General features: G+C 35.8%; 1 protein-coding gene across 1 annotated transcript in view; it reads right to left on the bottom strand.

Moving 5' to 3' along the window:
* The window catches only part of LOC112422917 (EGF-like and EMI domain-containing protein 1), a 584,541-nt gene that overhangs the window by 405,067 nt on the left and 153,842 nt on the right, over window positions 1-25,632 (bottom strand). The window lies entirely within an intron of this gene.

Here is a 25,632-nt window from a genome sequence, read left to right as displayed (position 1 = left end):
GGGTATTCAGTTAGGAAAAGAAGAAGTCAAATTGTCCCTATTTGCAGATGACATGATTGTATATTTAGAAAACCCCATTGTCTCAGCCCAAAATCTCCTTAAGCTGATAAGCAACTTCAGCAAAGTCTCAGGATACAAAATTAATGTGCAAAAATCACAAGCATTCTTATACACCAATAACAGACAAACAGAGAGCCAAATCAGGAATGAACTTCCATTCACAATTGCTTCAAAGAGAATAAAATACCTAGGAATCCAACTTACAAGGGATGTAAAGGACCTCTTCAAGGAGAACTACAAACCACTGCTCAGTGAAATCAAAGAGGACACAAACAAATGGAAGAACATACCATGCTCATGGATAGGAAGAATCAATATTGTGAAAATGGCCATACTGCCCAAGGTTATTTATAGATTCAATGCCATCCCCATCAAGCTACCAACGAGTTTCTTCACAGAATTGGAAAAAACTGCTTTAAAGTTCATATGGAACCAAAAAAGAGCCCGCATCTCCAAGACAATCCTAAGTCAAAAGAACAAAGCTGGAGGCATCACGCTACCTGACTTCAAACTATACTACAAGGCTACAGTAACCAAAACAGCATGGTACTGGTACCAAAACAGAGATATAGACCAATGGAACAGAACAGAGTCCTCAGAAATAATACCACACATCTACAGCCATCTGATCTTTGACAAACCTGAGAGAAACAAGAAATGGGGAAAGGATTCCCTATTTAAAATGGTGCTGGGAAAACTGGCTAGCCGTAAGTAGAAAGCTGAAACTGGATCCTTTCCTTACTCCTTATACAAAAATTAATTCAAGATGGATTAGGGACTTAAATGTTAGACCTAATACCATAAAAATCCTAGAGGAAAACCTAGGTAGTACCATTCAGGACATAGGCATGGGAAAAGACTTCATGTCTAAAACACCAAAAGCAACGGCAGCAAAAGCCAAAATTGACAAATGGGATCTCATTAAACTAAAGAGCTTCTGCACAGCAAAAGAAACTACCATCAGAGTGAACAGGCAACCTACAGAATGGGAGAAAATTTTTGCAATCTACTCATCTGACAAAGGGCTAATATCCAGAACCTACAAAGAACTCAAACAAATTTACAAGAAAAAAACAAACAACCCCATCAGAAAGTGGGCAAAGGATATGAACAGACATTTCTCAAAAGAAGACATTCATACAGCCAACAGACACATGAAAAAATGCTCATCATCACTGGCCATCAGAGAAATGCAAATCAAAACCACAATGAGATACCATCTCACACCAGTTAGAATGGCGATCATTAAAAAGTCAGGAAACAACAGGTGCTGGAGAGGATGTGGAGAAATAGGAACACTTTTACACTGTTGGTGGGATTGTAAACTAGTTCAACCATTATGGAAAACAGTATGGCGATTCCTCAAGGATCTAGAACTAGATGTACCATATGACCCAGCCATCCCATTACTGGGTATATACCCAAAGGATTATAAATTATGCTGCTATAAAGACACATGCACACGTATGTTTATTGCGGCACTATTCACAATAGCAAAGACTTGGAATCAACCCAAATGTCCATCAGTGACAGATTGGATTAAGAAAATGTGGCACATATACACCATGGAATACTATGCAGCCATCAAAAAGGATGAGTTTGTGTCCTTTGTAGGGACATGGATGCAGCTGGAAACCATCATTCTTAGCAAACTATCACAAGAACACAAAACCAAACACCGCATGTTCTCTCTCATAGGTGGGAACTGAACAATGAGATCACTTGGACTCGGGAAGGGGAATATCACACACCGGGGCCTATCATGGGGACGGGGGAGGGGGGAGTGATTGCATTGGGAGTTATACCTGATGTAAATGACGAGTTGATGGGTGCAGCACACCAACAAGGCACACGTATACATATGTAACAAACCTGCACGTTATGCACATTTACCCTACAACTTAAAGTATAATAATAATAAATAAATTTAAAAAAAAAAGAAAAAGAAACATGAGATAAAGTTCAGTAGAAACTGTTGCTAGCTAAATGCAAATAGTTGGTTAGTGTGTATAGCAATTACCTCTTACTCAAAGAATTACATATCAAATCCTGCATGCATCATTTCATTTGTGAAGGAAAACAAATTCCCTTAAATCCACCACCAAGTTATCCAACACAAATTGTCCAAACATTTTGCCAGTGGGCTAAAAGCCAGCTGACACACTTTCACTCACACCATCCAACCATCCACATTACTCTGTACAATGTGCTGGGCCATTACCACAAATGTTTGTGTCATCTATTAACAATATTATCATATGTTTTCTTCTTCCCTCTGAATGTGTTACGAAGTCAACCATTTAAAATATGAAAAGATCTTCTCTGTTTTCTGTGTTGTTTTCCAGAAAAGACTGAATTGTGCCTTGGTAGCCTTCAAAACTAAGGAGAATTGCAGGAGGAATGCTGTTTGCAACTGAGCAGCCCAGCCATGATTTGATTCAAGGGGTGATGAAGGGTACTTTGAAGCACTTAGCTTGCCTCCATAATGTGGAATCTACGGAAATCTCTAGAAATACGTATATCTCTATGTAAAGATAAGTAGTTTTTGAAATTTCCATCCAGCTCAAACTGGGCCAAAGGTAGTGTTTTTGATTTGCAACAAAAGATAATTTCTGTGGGGGAAAAATTCTCTAGTTCTATGGATTCTTGAAAAAAAAGGAAACTTGAACTGAGGAGTGCTGAGAAAGATCATCTAAATTAATTTACCATTAACTATGAGAGCATACATCTCAAAGGGTTATACATATATATCTTTATTATAAATAAGTGGAGATGCTTTTGGAAAAAAACACAAATTTCAGGACCTTTCTTTTTCAAGACTTAGATTTCAGAATGCTTCACCAAACTCCAAAATCTGAAAAATCAGATCCTGGACTGAAAAATTTTAAATAGCCCTCCAACTGACTTTTATGCACATGAGAGCTTTACCCAACTGCTGGGGGGATTGAAGGACACAGAATGAAAGTAATATAAATTAACATCTTATTTCATCATATCCATGATTCTGTAGCCCAAGAAAATTCGAGAGAAGTCAATGTAATACATGAACTCCAACAAAAGTAAAAATAATAATGTTTAGTTTAGATCCTATTATCTACCCCAACTTAGATTCTATATTTCTTTTCTTTCTAGCCCCCTGGTGGCTCTTGTTCATCATGTTGCCTTTTCAACCATCAAACGATTCTCCAGGTTGGATCCTAGCTCACTATTAGGCTCCAAATGGGTTGAATATCAACACAGGAAGTGTGTCCTCAAAAGACAAGACAGAGTCAGTTTCACTGTCTTTCTCCCTCTGTGTACATTCTCTTTCTTGCTCACACATATAGAAGAGAGTAAAGCATAGTGCATCAATTTTCAGTTTTACTTATGACTACAGGCTGGTTGCTACTGGATTGGTGAGCTGCTAAAATAACTAAAAATAACTTATCAACAGATCAGTATTCCTCTAAGTGGCCTAGTTGACTTTCAACATTCAACACCTGGCAACACTGAAAAGCTCTTACACACCTTATTTATTCTATTCTAAAATGTACTTTTTTCACATTTTAACATCTCTGAAATCAAAGTGCATCTTACAATTGAAATCATCTTTAAAAATGTGGGGCCTTTTCTGGCAGCTGCAAATGGTGTTATCACTATTTCCCCAATCCTTCTCCCTGTGCGGAAAGTGCTGTTCCTTTTCTCCATCCTTCTCTTTCCAAACCAAAGAGCTCTTGGACTGTAAACTCAGGTATTTTATGCCAAGCAAGCATGTTGCAGAATCCAGTATATGTCTCTATACCATTGTTTGGCTCTGATATTTGCCAGCTGAAGTAGTAAAACCATTATAGACTCTTTGTTTGAAGTTGGACTTTAAAGAGCTCTTTCAGTGCATATAAAGTGATAACGAAATCTTGGTGGTTACAGTTTTCTTAGTGATACCTAAAATAATGGTGTGTTTTGCATTTAATGACATGTTAGATCTGTTGAAATTTAGACGACAGAGACAAACTTTATAAATGGAAAGTTGAATCTGTGAGATAAGAGGAGCAAGGGATCTTTGGTACTCTTATGTGGGCTATCCCCCAACCCCCAAAAAAGAAAATGTTTAAGATACTTAAATTTAAATTTTTCATCTTGCTTCTGCTAGTATAATACCTGAGGACTCCCCTAGAAGCCACTGCCACTTCTCACCTAGAGACTGACCTTGCTTTCATTTCTGTGTTATTGTTTCTATGACCACTAATCCAATCATGCCACTTCTGTATTCATCAATGCAGCCCTCACAGAAAAGGAACCATCTGTTTCCACCTGTGTGGCAGCTCTCCTATTACATTCTCCAAATGCTGCCATTGCTGATTTTTTTTTTCCAGTTGTCTCTCTTGAGAAAACTGGACACATTTCTTCACAGTTCAGTTGGAGGATATTTTGAGAGGCACCATCCAGAATCACACCAAAACATCTGTCAACTCTGAAAATTAACACACTTTTAAAAATAAAGGTCAGGTCTAATTTTTCAGGAGAAACTACTATAATGGTAGAAGTAATTCCATAGCACTTTGAGATTATTTCATCATAGTCCAACAGAATTAAGGGTTTTGATGTAGTGCAAGACGGTACCCTGTGCAACCACAGTCTGAACAAATCTGGTTTCCAATTCCAGTTCAAAAATTATCTTGGCCACCTCATTTAAGCATCTTCCACACACACAAAAATGGCTCTCCAGGGAATACTTGGATGACCCCTTTATTGTCCTGATCGATTCCCATTAGACTTTAAAACTGGTATAGCACTGTAGGATGACTACAGTTAATAATAATATATTATATAATTTCAAATAGCTAAAGGATTATATTGAATGCTCCCAACACAAAGAAATAATAACTGTCTGATATGGTGAATATACTAATTGCCCTAATTTGATCACAATACATTACATGTATTGAAACATCACTGTGTGTCCCTTAAATATGTACAATTATTATGTGTGAATTTTAAAAGTTTCTTAAAAATAAGAATTCTATACCAAACACAAAATAAAAAAATGTAGCTTAAAATTACAAGGAAAAGAAAACAGATGATGGGGTTGGGTGAGGGACTTGCAGTTTTGAAAGACATGTCACCCATTCACCAGATATGGACTTTAATCAAACAAACACATTGTAAAGTACATTTATGACTCTTATGAATTTATTGGAAATTTTAACAACTACTGAATATTTGATAATATTAAAGAATAACTGCTGATTTTTAAAAAATAAGATAAAGGTCAAGTATCTATTTTATCTTAGTATAAGCTCCCTGTCAATTTTGAGAACTCCCAGGAAGAAGACTCTTCTAGCCAGAGAATCTGATTCTAAATGATTGCCATCTTTCTTCCCAGTAGACCCCTAAGGTCCACAGGCTGATATACCTCCTTGTCTTAGTCAACTCTGGCTGCTATAACAAAATACCATAAACTGGGTGGCTTATAAACAACATAATTATTTTTTCTCACAGTTCTGAAGACTGGGAAGTCCAAGATCAAGATGCTGGAAGATTCAGCATCTGGTCAGGCCTGGCCTTCTCCAAGATGATGCCTATGGTTGTGACTGTGTCCTCACACGGTAGAAAGGGAAAGGTAGCTCTTTGGGGCCTCTTTTCCGAGGGCACAAATCCCATCCATGGAGACACAAACATTCAGACTATACCACTCCTTAAACAAGTATCTCAGCAGTAGATAAGCAGATGGGATCTTGCCCAGCATTTGCTTTTCTGTACTTATATATCTGTCTGTTAGTTGTTTACCTAGCTGTCTTCTCCACTGGACTGCAAGCTCTTGTAAGCTATGGTTTATGGCTATTCACTTATAATCTCCTCAACATCTGATAAAGTCCTGGTCCCCAGGTAACTATAAATACTGCTTGCTGAGCATATTAATGAATGATTACGATTATCATAAACACATAGACTATTAGAGCTAGAAGTAATATTAAATATTATTTAGCACAAAAATCTTATTGAATATCAGAAAAACTGTCAACTCTCTTCATCATGTTCCTAATAAATAGCAGAACCACAAAGACTCAGACTAGGGTCTACTGATAACAATTATTTGACACTTTCCATTTTGAACACTATGATTTGGTGCCCTGTCATTCACAATTTTATTAAGATACATCTACATATAAATGAGGGCATTAAAGCAATACATGTATTACTCTTTCATCCTGCAGTAACGAAAGACCAAGATCTAAAAGACCCACGGGTTGTCTCACTCAAACAATCGGAAGCAAATAACTGATTAACTCTTTACAGAACTTCTATTTTTACATTGCTACTATAACAAAGCAAATACATGATTTTTTATAATGTAAGCTTTGGTCCAAGTAAGAAATAGGCAGGACACAATTTCATCTCTAAATTGAAATTAACATGTATCTTATTTGCCTCATGACTCTAAAGCAAAAGGTTATAATGACCAACTCCAAGATTTCCAGCCAGAAGGAAACCTACAAAGAATGAGATGACAATACCCACATATCATTCAGTGTCACAGATCCTTATCAGTTTTACAATAGGATGTGGTAAAAGTACCTCTGGAATGCTGAAGCTAAGTACTAACTTTTATAATAAATGTTTACAGAGCCTCAGTATCAAATTCTAAATATTATCACCATTACTTTATAATTGCATATAGTACAAATAACGATAGCCACAATTTTCAATCATTGTACAATTCAGAAAGAAAAGAAACACTTTACTACATACAAGAACATTTCCTCCCTGAGGTTCCATGTAGCAAAGAATTAAAATAAAACTGTTGATGGTTAGCTATTCTCTAACTGGCTGCTATTCACATAATAGAAAACCTTCAAAATGCAACTCCACTGTTTCTGCCCCATATTCACCTGATTTCTCCTAAAGGCACCAGTTGAATTTATCTGACAGTAAGTAATGATTTGTGAGGAGGTGGGGGAGGAAGGCAAGACATTATGGTACTAACATTAAGTCCCAGCCTTCTCCCAAACTGCATAAGGCCCTGATGTCTTTGCAGAATAAAATGTGCAAAGACATATCAGGATCACTCATTTCAGCTCCATTACTGGTAATTGATCACACTGCCCAGAAGAAATCAGTATGCTTGCTTTTCGTGAGCCAGACTGGACAAAGGTCACTATTCACATCTCTCCTTTATAATGAACTAATTATAAAAACCATAGGTATTCAATGAAATGCATGCCCAAGGAAACATGTTTGTCCTTATTCTTTTGAACTTTCAGCTGTACAGAGATACAAAACTAACTTTTCTCTGCTAATTCATATTACAACAAAATCTTTTTTGTAACCTTCATTTCAAATTTTCTTCCAAAAATTGATTACAAAATTGTTAATCTCATTCTCTCCAATATAACAGATGCCCATGCCAAACATTAATAGAAGTGTCCACCCCCTCAAAAGTGTTCTAAGGGAGCCTCCCTCTAATTGGTTTGCATGTCTTGCAAAGAAAATGCCAGCATACGTGTATAAACAGACTGACAGGTTGTCTGATTCCACTGTGACTCTTACAAGTCTCTGTGTTCTGTGAGCTTCCAGAACGTCCTCAGGCAATGCTCATTAGCAAAACACAGCTGATACCTCGCCAAAGGTAATTGGTTGGGGGTAGGGTGAGTAGGAAAGGATATATATCCTTTTCTCCCTAGATCCCAAAGTCCAAAAACTATAAAATCCTATATATACTTTAACATTAAAATACCCAGAATCATTAAAACACACACACACACACACACACACACACACACACACACACACACAGCAGAAACTTCTCTCCACTAAGAAGTTTGTCAATCTGGTTCATACTCCATCAGTGAAAGTTTCAGATCTCATTTCCTGCCTAGAGTCATATCGAAGATTAGAGCCAACACATATTGGCACTATTCAAGGTACTGACTACAGATATTAACCCATAGTCAAGGATGACCTTTTCTGACAGATTTTAATATACTGACTTCTTACAGACTTTACACAGTCTTAATATACTATTACCCTATCCCCAATGGTTGTGATTCATTTAGTTACAACCACTTTAAAATGAATCCAGTATATATTGCAATATGTTCAGAAGTGGCTTATGGCAAAAGGGATTGTATAATTATTCCCTCCCAGCTATTCAGTTTTGCTGACAATAGATAATAACTGTGTAGACCTACACCCTACATAACCCTAGGGGGCCTTTCAAAGCAACAGATTTTGAAAAAATAAAAAATTTAAAAATTGCTGAAAATGGCAACAGTCACCACCAAGCACAGAACACTTAAAATACAGTTTGAGTTTTGTCAGGAGGGGCGTGGGGATGAGGTAGAGAAAAAGAAAAATGTATGTGGATTTGTATTTGTTGTGCATCTATATGATTAAAAGGATCATTCTGCAGTGATTCTCTGAATTCCTATGTTAATCTCTACAATTGTATTTCCTTTTAAAGAATACATTAAATCATAAAATCTCATCTAGAAAGAGATGGTATATATTAGATTGCTACTTACATAGCTCTGCTCTTCCCTTTTACCCTCCCACACTGTGACTACCAAGGTTACAAACAAGTCCAAATAAATGTTGATAAATAGGCTAAAAACCTGTCCCGCAAGGCCCCAGAGATAAGTAGAACACTCATTATTCACAGCTGTAACTTCTCACTCTGGCTCTCCTTGCCAGGAAGCTTTTATAAGCACTTCATTCTTCTGTACCCTAAAATAATAATCAACTAAAAATAACCTAAGTGATGATATATAAATTATTGGGGACAAATCATCTAAGAGTGGTGGCCTCAGAAGGAGCTCCCTGACCCTATGGAAGAGGTAGCTGGAGAGGAAAAGAAAAGAAAGGGAGGTTTCTTCTACAGCTCAATGGCTATTATAAGAGATATTAAAGATGAATAAAATATGACACAGAAAAAAGAATTTAATCTGTAAACTTCCCATGCAATAAGATAGTACTGACAAGATCACAGTCCCTCTACTTATCATCACATTCATACATCTCTATACACATTGGTGCCACAGCAATCTCCATTGTGTCTGTGTCTTGGAAGGCACCGCATAACACTGCTTTCTTCCTTCTGTGACGCTTCCTCTAATGACCAAGCAGGATGGGTCAGAGTGAAAGATTTTAAGGCAAAGATAGCATCTGAGTCCACTTACCATGAATAAAGATGAGAAGTCTCTAATACCACTAAGGGAGAAGTGAAGCTGGTAGAAATCCATCATGTGTTGGAGAAAAGGTGATTTAGAGTTATGCTAACCGTCACTGGCCCCAGATAACATTAGCTTATTTTGTTATCTCTAACTTCCTTCAATTTTTCTGCATCTGCAGGATCTCTATAACTATTTCTTCTCTTTATTGCATGACTCTTGTTCTGAAATCATCATTTCTTTATTTTTATGCTTAGGTATATGTTGGAATGAGGGAGGGCTTAAATTCATGGAGTCATTGAAGACATCAAGTTGAGGAATCTCATAAATATTAACTAAATACATAATTGTCAAATTCTAGTATATTTATAGCAAATGAGGACAACATATAGCTCTTTGTTTCCTAGCAGCCAATGTGAAACAGGAAATATGACATATTACTTACCATTCATTATGTATCTATACATTATATATGTAATTAAACTATCGGCACCATTTTATGTGCATTCTGGACTGAATGTCTGTATCCTCCCAAAGTTCATATATTGAGATCCAAACCCACAATGTGATAGTATTTGGAGCTAAGACCTTTGGGGGGAAATCAGTTCCTGAGGGTAGAACCTTCCTGAATGGGATTATGCCCTTTTAAGAAGAGATAAATCTTGTTCTCTGTCTCTTCCACGTAAGGATACAACCAAAACATCACCTTCTGCAAACCAGGAAGAGTGCCATTACTGACATGGATCTGCCAACACCTTGATCTTGGACTCCTCAGCCTCCAAAACTGTGAGAAATAAAGTTCTATTGTTTACAAACCACCTAGTCTATGACATTTTATTATAGCAGCCCAAAGTAACTGAAACAGGGAAGACAAATCTTTTCCAGCACAGTATTCTAAGATGAATTTATTGTGTGCATCTTTATGTAAGGATGACCAAAAATATAAAAATTATGGGCAAAGTCTTCTCACAGGCTGCTAATAAAGGTTGTAGAACCTTTATATGGACGTATCTTAATCTAACTCTCAGTGAAGTTAAAAGCATAATGCTAAAGCATGGAGCAAAATCGTTTCTACAAGGTCTGTATATATGGCTATCTGGTGGTCTAGCTTCACCTAGGCTTGGAAATCCAGAAGAATATATGTTTGGCACCTCGACATTCACATCCAAGAATAGTTCAAATGTGATACGAGACTGAATACAAGGAAGAATCTCAGAGGGAAAGCTACCAGGCCTCCCCAACTGAGGATAGTGTTGTCAGTAGATCTCTCCTTGGAGAAAAGTAGAGAAAGCCAAGATCAGAAGGCCACATATATAAAAAAAAGTCAGGGTCAAGAAATTACCAACTGGGAAGGGTCTGGACAAGCAAGGTTTGACACTGAGAAGCAAGTTAATGCATCAGCATATAAACAGGAGGAGATCCCAGAAAAAGGACATGAGTGACAGCCAATCCTCTAAATTATTCATTTTATTTAAGCTTTAGGGAACCTCTCTCGATTGATGATTAAACATAGTAAAATATCTAGATTTGTTTTTGGTAAAATAAAAAAAGAAATTTAAGACTAAAGTCACAAGGAGTAAATGAATGAATCACACAGGTATTCTGTATGGAAGTAACACACCTTTTTCTATAGAGACCAGATATGAAAGTGGGAGGATGATGTTTTCTTTTAAGAATTAGTGTATCCTTTGTATTCTTACCCTGAAATTGAAAAACCACCCAGAAGGTATTTGGAGCATTGTGGTGGTATTTAAAATTAATGTCACAAAACTTCTGCATCAATTTCACAATATGAGCTCTCAGAAGTTATTCAGGGTTATGGACAGTGGTCTCCACAAGGGCTTGGCAGAGAGGATGGATGGGAGTTGAAACCCATTCATGGATCTCTGTTTCAGGATCATGGGTGCCCTGAGGAAGGAGGACCTTTTTTCCTATTGTTACAAACGCTCCAAAAAGATTGGCAGAGGCTCTGGGAGCCACAAAGGAAGAGCCAAACCAGAATTCAGGCAGAGGCAAGGGTTTGGCAGGAAAGGGCAAGTGATCCAACAGGGATGGATACGCAAAAGAAAAAATTCCCGGAAGAGCCAGCAGTAGCTGCAGAGCTGCATAGAAAGATGCCGTATTGGCGAGCACCATAATTTAGCACCATTCCCACATGAAAACGGAAACTATAAGCAATGGGGGCTGTTACAAGCCCACTGGAGACAGAACTGTCACAACGACTGCTGTATAGAAATATTGAAATTTCAAATCTGATTGTTAATAGCGCATGAGAAATATTGTAGTAGTGACTAATAGCAAATTATAGAAGCCACTTGACAGTACCTGTTTTACTTGTAACCTACAATAGCAACTATTAACAGCAATTGTGATAACAATGTGCTAAGAATTAAGAACATTCAAATCTGAAAGAGACAAAGAAGTAACAAAAGTAGTTCATAGAGCGTCTAAAAGCCTGAATAGGCACAGGTGTGACAACTGGAAGTCAATTCTAACTGAAGAAAGAATGGTTGATAACTGCTGGAGATGTCAAGGATATTTCAGAAATGTATACCAAATTCCTTGTGATACACTCCATAAGTACTCAGAACCCGTTTGATGCTAGACTAATGAAAGTTATAATTAAGCAAGAAATTATTCAGGAAGAGATACTGTCAGAGAACGGAAAAAAAAAAAACAACTTTAGTTTTCAAAGATTGAATATAGAAATGTTTAGGAGGGCTTTGGAGCAGTCAGATCTTAGTTTAAATTCTTCCTTTGCCCTTTAGTAACACGTATCTTTGAGTAAGTCACTGAACATTTTTTAATAACGAGTAAAAAAACAAATGGTGGAACTATCAAGTATCCCTTTACTCTCTTAAAAATTATTGAAGGACCCAAAGAGTTTCTGTATACATGGGTTGTGTGTATGCATATACATATATATATACACACACACACACACACACATATGTATATGCATACACACAACCCATATGTGTGTGTGTGTGTGTGTGTGTGTGTATATATGTATATCTCGCTCTGTCAGCCAGCCTGGAGTACAGTGGATGCGATCTCAGCTCACCACAACCTCTGCCTCCTGGATTCAAGCGATTCTCCTGCCTCAGTCTCTCAAGTAGCTGCGACTACAGGCGCATGCCACCACGCCCAGCTAATTTTTGTATTTTTAGTAGAGACAGGGTTTTACCATTTTGGCCAGGCTGGTCTTGAACTCCTGACCTCGGGAGATCCATCTGCCTTGGCTTTTCAAAGTGCTGGGATTACAAACGTGAGCCACTATGCCCAGCCAGTATTCACTATATTAAAAATTTAATAATATGAGAATTCTTTTTTTTTTAGACGGAGTCTCACTCTGTCACCCAGGTTTTAGTGCAGTGGTGCAATCTCAGCTCACTGCAACCTCCACCTCCTGTATTTGAGTGATTCTCCTGCCTCAGTCTCCTGAGTAGCTGAGACTAAAGGTGCACACTACCATGCCCAGCTAATTTTTGTATTCTTAGTAGAGACAGGGTTTCACCATATTGGCCAGGATGGTCTCCATCTCTTGACTGCATGATCTGCCCACCTCGGCCTCCCAAAGTGCTGGGATTACAGGCATAAGCCACCGCACCAACTGAGAATTTAAAAAAATATATATACATATATACACATATACTCATTGATTCATATAAATATAACAATAAACCCATGACATGTTAACGTATGATATTTTTACATAAAATATCTATATTCAAAAATAGTGAGAATTGTGTCATGTTTATATGTTTACAAATCTCTTTAATGTTGTGAATTAATAGAAGACAACTGAATTCTTATATCTGCTTAGAAGACAACTGTTATATTCTTATAACAGTTCAATCTGTTACAATAGGTTATTCTGGTTGCAATATATGAGGAAAATCTGGCTACACACAGATATGTCATTGTGGAAAAAAGAAATATTTTAATAGCCTTTTAAGATAATTATGGATGTTCTTCTTTGATACCGAATAAAAATTTGATAGGTGGTAGTGTCTTAAAGGTTAGTTGCAATGTGGAATCTGAAGCCAGATTAGTGAACTTTGTGTGGTCTGCTACATTGAAGTTCACTGGTCTGCCTTGCACCTGAAATGGGTCTTTTATCAGTGCAGAAGAAGTGTTTTTGTAAACATCCCACTTTGCCACACAGAATATTAAAAAGTGATATATTCAAGAGTCATGATTTAATATAATTAGTACTCTTTACTGTTCCTTCAAAGACATTTGAAAGTGAAACTGGCAATTTATTTTTTTACTATGTGTGTGTGGCAATGAATAATACAATGACTATGAGTACAATTTCCGGCCACTGCCCCTTCACATTTGTGCTAAGATGAATTTAACTCACTACTGTTTTGAGCAATCAGTGCAATTGTCACCATAGTGAAAAAGGTCAATATTAAGGCTTTAGTATTATTATGAAAACAATTTGCCCTCACAGGATACCTGAAAGTGCCTTGTTGACACCAGGGATCAACAGACCACACTTTAAGAACTGTTGCTTATTAATTCAGAAACACCAAAATTTGAACAGACTACCAGAAACAAAAATCTGAACACCTGTTCTACACAAAATACTATTTTTTTAAAAAAAGCGATATTGCCCTTACCTCCAAAAACACTCATAGTCAAATTGTGCTGATGAAACAGATGTAAAGGGATAATTTTTAAATGATATATTATAACTGCTATCACACCATATAGATAGAGGCAAAAAACAGAAGCAGGATTCTCCTTCCAGGGACTAAGGATATAAAAATGAAATTTATCTTTAAAATATTTTACATAATATATTAAGGTGAAATAAAACATGCTCATTATATAAAACTTTAAAAATTATTAAAAAGACAAAAAGAAATTACAATAAGTAGGACCCCAATCAGATTTAACTACAGCTAATAGTTTGACACATTTGATTCTTGTTCTTTTCCATAAGTATACATAAATCTTTACTTACAGATTTGTGATCTCATTATATATATGTAGTTCTGTGTGCAGTTTTTAACTGGACATTAAACTATAAAGATTTTCCATACAACTTGAGCAAACCTCAGACATATGAGTTTTAATGACATTATGCTATCAGATGGATAAATCATAATTCACTTAACCATCCTTCTATACTGTATTTTGAGTAGTATATGGTGTTCTTACAGTTTAACATAAACTTAAATCTGTTTCTGCATGTTAGCTTATTTCTCTTCAGGATTTTCCTGAAGTGGAGTCGTTAGGGTAAAGGGTAAAAATTTTCAGATTCTTTCCATATAAAGCCAAATTTATTTCAAGGAAGGTTATGCTTATCCAGTTGAAGATGCAAAACAAACACGTCTTCCTCCCCTCTCTCAAGAGTTTCCATTAAAAAGAAACTATTTTTGAAAAAATGAAACCATAACATTTTTGAATGTAGAAGAAAGTATGAGGAGTGTGGAATTTCAGGAATTTCTGAAACATGGAAATCAGAAGTAATTTGGTATAGAATAAAACCGGCCATAAAAAACCACAGTTAAAGGAGCTCTGTAGAAGTTTCAAGTTCAAAGTGAGTGAGTACAAGTACAGAACGGAGCCAAGATAAGCACATGAGTAGATTAATTAAAGCACTATATTTAGAATGGCTGGACGAGGTATCCCCTTTTCTTCCCCTGCAGATGGAGGCTAGTGACTTTTTTTCCCCCTCAAGATTAAGGCCTAAGAACATTTCTCCTAAGAAAATGGGTCATCTCCCAGTGGAGGGTTACAGGTATGAGTGTTGAAGCCCGAGAGAAAGAAGTATAATAGCACTTAAGAGAACGTCAAAACTCCATATTATATAGCAAAAAAGAATACAAAATTGGACTAAGAAATTAAATTCACTAAGATTTTCCACTCTCAAAGTAAAGTCTCCTGACTTTACACTGGACAGCATTATGGGACAGTTTACTTTTGGCCCATCAGCACCATGGTGTGGTGCCTCCTGTCAATATGGTGTGCCCTTTACAGTTTTGAAATTAGAATCTGACATTTAAGGGACGTTGAGAAAACAGGCCTATAACACTGAATGATAATCCCAAGCAAGCTATTTATACTAATTAAACTAGTCCTTTATTCATAAATAAAAATAATAAACAAGGATCACCAGATACTGAAGAAATATTAATAGCATGAAAACAAAAAATCAATATAAAGCAATACCCTAATAAATCCAAGTAAAAATGGAGTCCAATCAAGCTGAAAAATGTTCTTCAAAAATGTTCCACTTAGTATCTTCAGAGAGAGAGAGACAAGAAGATCCCAAGAGGATAAAGAAAGAAGAGCCTTCTACCACAAGTAAAAAATTCAAAGACTTAAGAGTGACGATTTGGAAATTTTTAAACAAAACTATTTAATTTGGGGCCACATCAGTGACTTTTAATGTTGTTTGGCCAATAAATATATTTAACATATGACACATTGTGTATATGAATCTATATATTATATGTATAAAGTTTCACTAAACAATACTTCCCCTTACAGCCATACACTCTCTACGATAATTCTATTTATTTTTAAAAGTATTCATTAAATTTATTTCATGACCCATTGATAGGTTGTGATTCAGAGTTCATAAACAGTTGATTTAATGGTAGAATAAAACAACTGAAAACGAAGCACGTGGTCTGTAGAATAAAAGTAAAGTCTCACAGAATAAAAAGCAACAAAAACAGATAAGAGTATAAATTTAGGTCACAGATGAAAAATTCAGGAAGTCCAACATCCATGCAGTAGGAACGAAATGGAGAGAAGAAATAACGGAGACAATAAAAGAAAGCAAAACAGACAGACACACACTTTTAAATGGGAATGGTTCATAGGGCTGAGCAAAATAAATAAAATTTAAAAAACAAAATCAGAGACATACGCCTACAAACTTCCTGATGAGATTTCAGAATTCCAAAATAAAGAAAGAACCTTAAAAGCATCTAGAGAGACTAAATCAATTACATACAAACCAACAGGATCCATATGTGTATCTAACATCACACTCCTCATTATCATCAGTTTCTCACTAGCAATATATACACAAAAACATGAAAAAGCAAGATTTTTTTGTTTTGTTTTGTTTTGTTTGTTTTTTTGAGACGGAGTCTCGCTCTGTTGCCTGGGCTGGAGTGCAGTGGCCGGATCTCAGCTCACTGCAAGCTCCGCCTCCCGGGTTCACGCCATTCTCCTGCCTCAGCCTCCCGAGTAGCTGGGACTACAGGCACCCGCCACCTCGCCCGGCTAGTTTTTTTTTTTTTTTTTTTTTTTTTTGTATTTTTTTAGTAGAGACGGGGTTTCACCATGTTAGCCAGGATGGTCTTGATCTCCTGACCTCGTGATCCGCCCGTCTCGGCCTCCCAAAGTGCTGGGATTACAGGCTTGAGCCAAAAGCAAGATGTTTTAAATCTTAAAGAAAAACACTGAATTTATAATTTTATACCCTGCCAAACTAGGGTAAGAGGTAAATAAAGTCATTTTTGCAAATGCAAGCAAATAGAAAATTTAGCACTCAAACATTCCATGTGAAAGAAATGACTAGACCAGATTTTCCATCAAAATAAAAAATAACTCCAACAATGATGATGACACAGAGTACAAGAAACACAGGCAGCTGTTGGAAAAATAAATACAGAAAAAGGTAAGAAAATGGTAAAGAAATGAGTGAGAATCAATGACAACTTGATGATCGGAAGAGTACCCTTTCAGCAACAAAGTTTGTAGACAAAGAATGTAACTTTTCTATGGGTCCAACTACACTATGCTTTTACCCTGATATATATGTACAGAATTATAATATTTTAATAATGTTTATTGGTTTTCAGTTTTTAGAATCAATCTACTAGCAATGAACAAAATAACTACAGTTACAGAATTAATTTGACAAATGCAATAATAATGTAGCACATTTTATAAAATGGAGAATGAAAAAGAGGGGGAAAGGTAATGAAGCCTATTAATTCCTTTGTTTTGAGTTATGCTAAAAAAATTATATGTATGTAGATACACCTACACATAGGCATATATATACATACATGCATATATGCATCATATATATGCATATATATATGTAGGTAATAAATCAAGGATCTAGAAGAATTAGAAAAATAAAAGCTTACAAAGATTGGCAGGAAGTTAGGGTGTTTTAAACCTTTCATTTTTCACAAGTTGAAAGTACTACTTCAAGTTGACAAGCAAAAGTATGAGGGTTTTAAGATTTTAATATTCATCACCAAAATAAAACAAAAACTACTGTTAACAATGGTTGTCTCTAGCAAGTGAGACTGGAAAGAAGAAAAGTAGATAATTTTATCTTAATGTTTAACCTTCTCTATTGTTTGATGTTCTTATATATAGACATATATATAACACACATATATATGTGCTTTTGAAAAAGACTTACCATTTTACCCTATCCTTCCTGAAATTATTTTTAAAAATAATTTGTTCAATCTATATGAAGAAAAATTTCATTTTTATTTGAATGGTTCTAAATATCTAAAGTGCCCTTAAATTTCATTTGTAAAATATCTATTTTTGCCATTGGCCACACGAATTTTACTTTTCCTGAATTATAAGAATTATTTATATACTAAGACAATCAAACTTCTGCTTATTTTATTTGTGGCAAATGTATTCACAGATTCCTCATTAAACTTGCAATATTATTTCCAGGGTATCTTTTTTACTTTAAAAAATGTTGTTCCTTTTATGTATATTCTCAACCTTAGCTTTATATACACAACTGTTACACACCCTGCACTTTCATACATTATATATTGATATCCTCAAAATACTTTTCCTACACTTGAATTTGCATTTTATGTGGTAGCCAATTAAGGGTGAATTTGAACCATTTTATGGATAAAATTCCAGGCCCCTAACAGGCTACCTTGAAAGGTAGAGCAGAATGCAGAAGCCAAGGCTTTTGTGGTAACATTACATTTAGGCAGAATTGCAGTCAAATTCAGAATCCTTTCTCTCTCACCCTGTGTGAGGGTGAAGGGGGGCCTCCCATGGAGGCTCTGGGTGCCTGGGGTCTTCCAGCTGCTTACTCAAGCAGGACCACTGATTATATCACAATATGCAACTTTCCTACCACGATTCTCATGTTGTTTCTATCCCATTTTCATTGTGAGCAAGCACTATGAGGCCCCACACAGTGATGAGCAGCAAGAATGCAACAGGGGAGGAGCCCTCAAATGTCCTGTATGACAGGAGCTGGAGGAAAAGCTCACAGAACACCAGTTGCCTCAACCTATAATGATAGAGGTAGAGAGCCCACCTTTCCTTCTCTCCTGCTCTGGGCACCAAGCAGGTCCTGGCAAGGAAGTTTAAAGACTGAGAGCTATCTGGCTTCTGCCTGTGTGAAATGAGCGTGCAATCATGAGACAGAAAGAAGAGATGTTGTCTTAATGTGTCCAATCCAAGGGGAAAATGAGAATGACCAGGGAACATAAAGACAGCCTCCAAATAATCTTAGAGCTGGTAAAAGCTCCTAAAAGTCCTCTAGATTTCCCTCACCCAAGGCGAGGGGAATGCAGAAAACATACTGGAATTTTAAAATTGTTTTTCAACTTTCTAAAAAAAATAAGATACCCCTCCCAAAATAAGCAGGCGTACTGGTCTACTTTGGGGCATTTAAATTTCAAATACATTTTTAATAATTATTACCTAATCTAAGCAAGATTTCATCATGCATAATAATGATTTCCCTATTTGGAAATTCTTGCTGAACCTGGGATATAAGTTAAACATTCATTCATGTACATGTTCTTCCTAGATTCTTTAAAGTCTTTTTATTTATTTAAGTTTTTCTGTTTAATCCATGTGGAATTCATTTTGACATATATTATGCAAATATGCTATCATTCAATTTTTCTTTATATAAACCAGTTTTCACAGTATCATTTATTGAACAATTTATATCCTTCCTGTTCTGTTATAGTTATCAAGAATGCTAACTTATTGGTATATTAATGGGAATATCCTAATAAATAGTAATAAAAGTACTGGAAGATTCTAGTCATCTGAAAAGCTAAATGATTTATCAGAATGTCATTGGGTAGAAATGAAATAAGAATGAAAGATGATAAATGTTCTTAAGAATATTTCATCTAGGCCTTGATAAAAGATGAGAAAATAACCTCATAACAAAGCACAACAGACTTTCATAGTAACTGAAATTAAATGTCTCCCCTGATAGAAATCGATGTCGATTATAGTTTTGTATCCTGATAAATTTCCTCAATTTTAGGTATGTCAGTGCTTTCATCACCATATTCTATGGTCTCTCTATATATTCTGTTAATTCCATTAGATTGGAGAATATTTCACTGAGGGCCACTTTAATGAACACTCTTCATTCAGTTGTTTTCTTTGAATGTACAGGCATGTAATCATATTTTTTCAAATAACAGTGTTAATTTCCTTTTCAAAGTGTATATGTTTATTTCTATTTCAGAACATGTTATAAGCTAGAACTTTCAGAATAGTGTTTAAATTATAATAGTGTATGGTAATAAGGAGGATCCTCAACTTACCTCAACTATATCTAATAAAAAAGTCATCAGCCTTTCATTTTTAAAATTTAATTCATTTATTCCAAATTTAATTGTATTCTAAAATAATAATGCATATACATTTTTGTAGCATCATCAGACTTAATGATGTGGTGGTAGGTTAATACAGTTTCTAATGGGTGACTCTCCTTGCTGCTTTATACAACTTTATTAAAGAGTGGTAAATTATTCTGTGAACTGCTATTTTTTTATGTCAATATTTTATTTCAGATTTTTGCCTTTGTATCAGATGAGTGCTTCCAAGTGTTAAACCAAATTAAATATAGTTTAAAAACCTGTAACAGTGGTGTGTGTGTGTTGCGTTATCTCAGTTAACAGAAAGAACACAGGTGGTATCATGACTGGTTCAGCAGGCCAGTCATAAATCATCAGTAATCTAAGCTCTTTTTTGCTTTCTCCTTCGTCATTTTTAACCACAAAGACTTCTGTTTCTCTCCCTCTTGCCACCTCATGTTAATGAAATGACCGCAGCCACTCTAGACAACAAGTCCTTGTCTTCTATCTGATCCTTGTATTAGGACACCAATTCTGTTTTCTCTAGCACTCCCCAATAGAGTTCCCCTTAAGCGCAATTGGCCAGAATTGAGTCAATCAGCCATACCCAAGCACTAAGGAGGGTTTGGAAGGTGAACTGCTAGAAAAGAGGAACAAGACTGTCATTCTTAGAATTAGAGCAATCATGATTCATCACCTTAAGCTGGGGAGACTGCAGCCAGCACAAAGAAAATGAGGATTCACTAAGCAAAGAAGTGGATGTGGTAGAGATGGCTCAAAGATCAAATTAATATATCTGCTATCAAATCTATTCTATTTCATCAGATGTATACTGTTTTTGTAATAAATTTATCATAGTCAGTGAGCAAAGTTAATACTGGCTCCCTAAAATGGGATGTGCAATATTCTCAATTTTTCATGCTCTGCAAGGGTATACAGAAGCATCCCTTCTCTAAAAATCCGAAGGAACTCAGGTAAAATCACTTGATTTCAGAAACTTTTATGTGAGGAATAATCTTTTATTTTGTACTATTCATTAGGATTGTTGCTCTAGCTATCTTTGATTTGTACTAGAGAACGTTTTGAAAATTTGTATGTTTTCATTTCAGAAAGGTTTAATTTCATTTGTTTTCAAATATAATAGTTTGAAGTTTAAATATTAAAAATTTGGAAACATTGCATTTACAATCTGTATACCCTTTCTACTTTTTAACATTAGTTATCTTTTATTCTTTCTTTTTTTTTTTTTTTTTTTTTTTTTTGAGACGGAGTCTCGCTCTGTCGCCCAGGCTGGAGTGCAGTGGCCGGATCTCAGCTCACTGCAAGCTCCGCCTCCCGGGTTTATGCCATTCTCCTGCCTCAGCCTCCCGAGTAGCTGGGACTACAGGCGCCCGCCACCTCGCCCGGCTAGTTTTTTGTATTTTTTAGTAGAGACGGGGTTTCACCGTGTTAGCCAGGATAGTCTCGATCTCCTGACCTCGTGATCCACCCGTCTCGGCCTCCCAAAGTGCTGGGATTACAGGCTTGAGCCACCGCGCCCGGCCTCTTTTATTCTTAATTTTTAGCATTATGTTTTAAAGAATGTTATTAAATTTATTGTTTTCTAATTTATTGATTTCTGCCTTCAGCTTTATCTTTTTTACCTAATTTGTTTGCATTGTTTTATTTTTTCTATATTTGTGACTTCAATCTTTAATTAATATAACTTTTAATTTTAATGTTTAATAATGAAAGGACATAAAGCTAAGAGTTTTCCCTTATGTTCTGCTTTGGCTGCATCACTTAACACACAATACTTCCAGTTTCCATTTTCTAACTTAAGATACGGATTTTTAGTATAGGATTTTTTTTTTCTCTGAAAGAAGTCATTAATTTCTAGTCTGTTTGCCTTCCTTAATATTCATTCAACGAATATTTATGTTAAAGAATACACCCTGTACAATTTCAGGCTTAAAGGGATTTTGTAAATGAGTGTTTCTCAATCATTTAAAAGAGGGTGAAGTTTTTGAAAGATAGAGAGTTCAATTTTATGTCTATTATTTTAATCAGGCTAATTTTTCCTAATTGTGTTATTTTATTTTACTTAGTCTTTTATTGACTAAATAGGATAACAAATTCTTCCAAAACATTTATTTTTTTTTATCAATTTTGCTTCTAATTCTAACAATGTCTGCCTCATTTTTATTTCTGTTATAACTTCACTGAGACTTTAATGTTCCTTTAAATCAAAGAAAAACAAAATCTTTCTGGAAAATACATTTTTATAAAATTCATATAACCATTTATGTTATTTTTCTGTTTGTGTTTCTCTGGGTATTTCCCCTGTTTTTTCTTTTAAATATCTCTGTTCTTGAGCAAGTAGGAAACAGTGAGACTTTAATTTGTAACGAAATGTGAAAGTCTTATGTGCTAACAGAGGAGTTTATTCATTTTAACTGGCAGAATTATTATATTTGGTCTTCCATTATATAGTTTTATGCTGTTTTATAATGCTTCCTCTGATTTACAACTGTTTATATTTTATATCATCTAGTAATTTGCAAGGTGTGAAGAATATTTCACTCCAATAGTGGTTATGTTTACATTTTTAAACTATAAATACCAAACTATCAATAATCCCCCCGCTCCAAATTGGAAATTTTTTATTCCCTATCATGAAAGATAAGAAAACTAGAACAATTTTACCTCTCCTTATCCTCTACCTTATACTTTCAGGTCGTTAGTTAATATAATCTATGGGTTGAATCAATTTTCAACTAAATTGTTGTTTCCATTGTCCATAGTATTTTAAGAATATTAGCTCTTCCACTGAATTTTATCATCAAATTTAACACAACAATTATTATTTAGATTTAAGTCTTTATTTAACTCCACTTTTTCTACTTCTCTTTTAATAAAGATGCCGTCATTTTTATTTTTATATTTTTTTAAGACAGGGTCTTACTCTGTCACCAAGGCTAGAGTGCAGTGACCTGAACACAGCTCACTGCATCCTCAACCTCCTGCGCTCAAGTAGTCCTCCCACCTCAGCCTCCCGAGTACTTGGGACCACAGGCACACCGCCACCACACCCTGTGAATTTTTTAAAAAATTTTGTAGTGATGGGGGTCTTACCATGTGGCCCAGGCTAGTCTCAAACCCCTAGGCTAAAGCAATCCTACCACCTCAGCCTCCCAAGTGTTGGAACTGCAGTTGTGAGCCCACACACCTGGCCCATTTCTGTATTTTTAACATTTCAACTTTTGGTCATCTCAGTTGGGAGTCTCCTTATTTTTTTTTTTCAAAAAAGCTACTGTAATTTGTCTTTTCAATTCAAAAATTTTACGAATTAATAGCAAGATACACATCTTTTCAACATTTTGTGAATTGCATTGAGTCCCATCCAAAATAATTTTCTTATTTTTTCACTTTACCAGTTATCACTAATTGCTCCCAATACTCTGGGAATAGATTGATTTTAAGTCTTGGCATTTAATGTTATGAGTTGTTCCACCACCCGCCCCCCGCCCCACCGCCATCCTAGTGAAAATTTTAATGGGAACTTAAGGGCTGCTCACAAGATGTCATTTTATCCTAGAACTTGAATATTTGTTGGTTATTTGACAACTGATCCTGATGCTAAACATTTACTTTTTGGTTCGAAAATAATTCTCAGAAAAGAGAAGAAAGTAACACAGAAAGCAAATAAGAAATAGCAAAGAAAGAAAACCAAACCTTATTGAATTTGCATGGCAGTTCAGCTGTTTACAAATAAGATCATAAATAGAGAACATGAATGTGGTGAGCACGGTTAGGAAGGAAACTTGTAAAGTTACCAGTTTGTTGGCTTAGAAAATGTTTGAGCTCAGTAACATGAACTGAAGTTTCTAAGACACAATAACCCATTTTCAATTCTTACCCACTAAGTCCAAATTCCAACCCCATTCTCTCAAAGCTTTGTTTAGTGAGTGTGCTTACAAAAGCATGTACAACTTGCTGTATCCTTACTTCAGAAGTGAACTCAAACTCATCTGGTCACTAACAGAAGAAACTCAATGGTCTTATGTTCTCTTACGGTCTGATAGAGCATAAGTCTGCTGGTTGCCAGTGTCTAATATATTTTCCTAAACTGTGTGGATAATGAGATAAGATATTCAGGGGAATTAAATGTTAATTATGTATACGGGTTGGTAAATATGCTCAGTGATTTGAACTGATTCATTATATGAGCTTAAATTATTATTACAACAGTGAATGTCAACCATTCATGATACATTATCTTCATCACAAAGTATCAACAACCAAGTTCAACCATGTGCTCCCCCAAAATTAATGACTACTATAGAATTTTCTCAATTTGCTCTGAAATAATCCAGAAAAGTTCTTCTGACACTGTAAGCATTCCCCAAAATAAATCTGCCCAGCTTCTCTTCTATCTAAATAACTCAAGAGAAATTTCAGATAATAATAAAGAATTTGAGCTTAGTAACTGTAAGTATTGCTGGGCGCGGTAGCTCATGCCTGTAATCCCAGCACTTTGGAAGGCCAAGGGGAGTGGATCACGAGGTCAAGAGATTGAGATCATCCTAGCCAACACGGTGAAACCCCATCTCTACTAAAATACAAAAAACTAGCCGGGCTTGGTGACGAGTGCCTGTAGTCTCGACTACTCAGGAGGCTGAGGCAGGGGAATCTCTTGAACCTGGGAGGCAGAGGTTGCAGCGAGCCAAGATCGTGCCACTGCACTCCAGCCTGGTGACAGAGCAAGACTCTGTCAGAAAAAGAAAAAAAAAAAAAAAAGGATTTATTCAAGGTCACACAGCAAATAAGAGGCAAAGATAAAATCCCAAATAAATGTAACTGATACCAAAACCTATTTTCTTTCTGTTGTGATTTTGACCACCTCTTCTATGTAAGTAATAACATCAACCATTTATTAAGTATTCACTATACTTTATGTACTTCTCAAAACAAACATTCCAGATAGGTTTTATTCTTCCAAGTTGCAGAGAGGAAATTGAGGCTCAGAAAATGTTAAATGTGTTGTATTAGTGCCTTATGAGAGAATGAAAAATGTACATCACTTCAAATCACTACATCTGTGGGCCCAGGCAACAAGCATGAAATCTGTCTTGAAATATCTTTGAAGAACAGCATGATTGTTTTGGGCAGTTTGGGATATTAAAAAATCAAGTCAGAATTCCTATTTTAAAAGGCAAAAAAAGCAAAGACAGCTCTCCCAGTAACTGGGACTAAGCCAGGATGGACACAAGAAGATGCATACTTGAATTATTCTCGTGTAGCTCGCTCGTTTGGAAGTCAGAGTAGGAACCAGAAACGCATCAGCACTTCCCACTTATAAATACTGTAAATCATTCCTCTCTATGGCTGTCTTCTCAGCTGCCCTCAGCATTTTGGGAAGGGGAAGGTCCCAATGAGCCAGTTATCATTTTGCTCAGGGCTAAGCGTGAGCTCTTTATAGCCCTATCTACTTGTCCACTGGCTGTGATGTGTGCCAACTTTGCTCATGTGAAACACAAAGACTCTCATGATTCAATTAAAGAATAGCCCCTTAAAAAGAAGATAGGATTAAGTCCATACTACTACAAGAAATGAGTCAGTTAGAAATTGCCACATCTTTTACTGGATATAAGAAAAAATAACAATGTTAACCTAAGGGGTAAAATATGTTTTGTTTTTCTAAAAAATATATGTCCTAAGTTACATATTTGCAGTTTAATTGGAAATGCACTTGTGGGGTATTGATTATTTAATCTGTATATGTAAGTAATTTAGTCTTATATTCTCTAAGCATGTTTTTGGTTAATCAGATTTGAGGTCAGTATTACTCAAATACCTGT

Source organism: Macaca nemestrina, chromosome 2 (assembly GCF_043159975.1).
Source record: "Macaca nemestrina isolate mMacNem1 chromosome 2, mMacNem.hap1, whole genome shotgun sequence".
Taxonomy (NCBI): Eukaryota; Metazoa; Chordata; class Mammalia; order Primates; family Cercopithecidae; genus Macaca; species Macaca nemestrina.
Note: the sequence above shows the minus strand (reverse complement) of the source record. Positions and strands in the feature narration are given on the sequence as shown.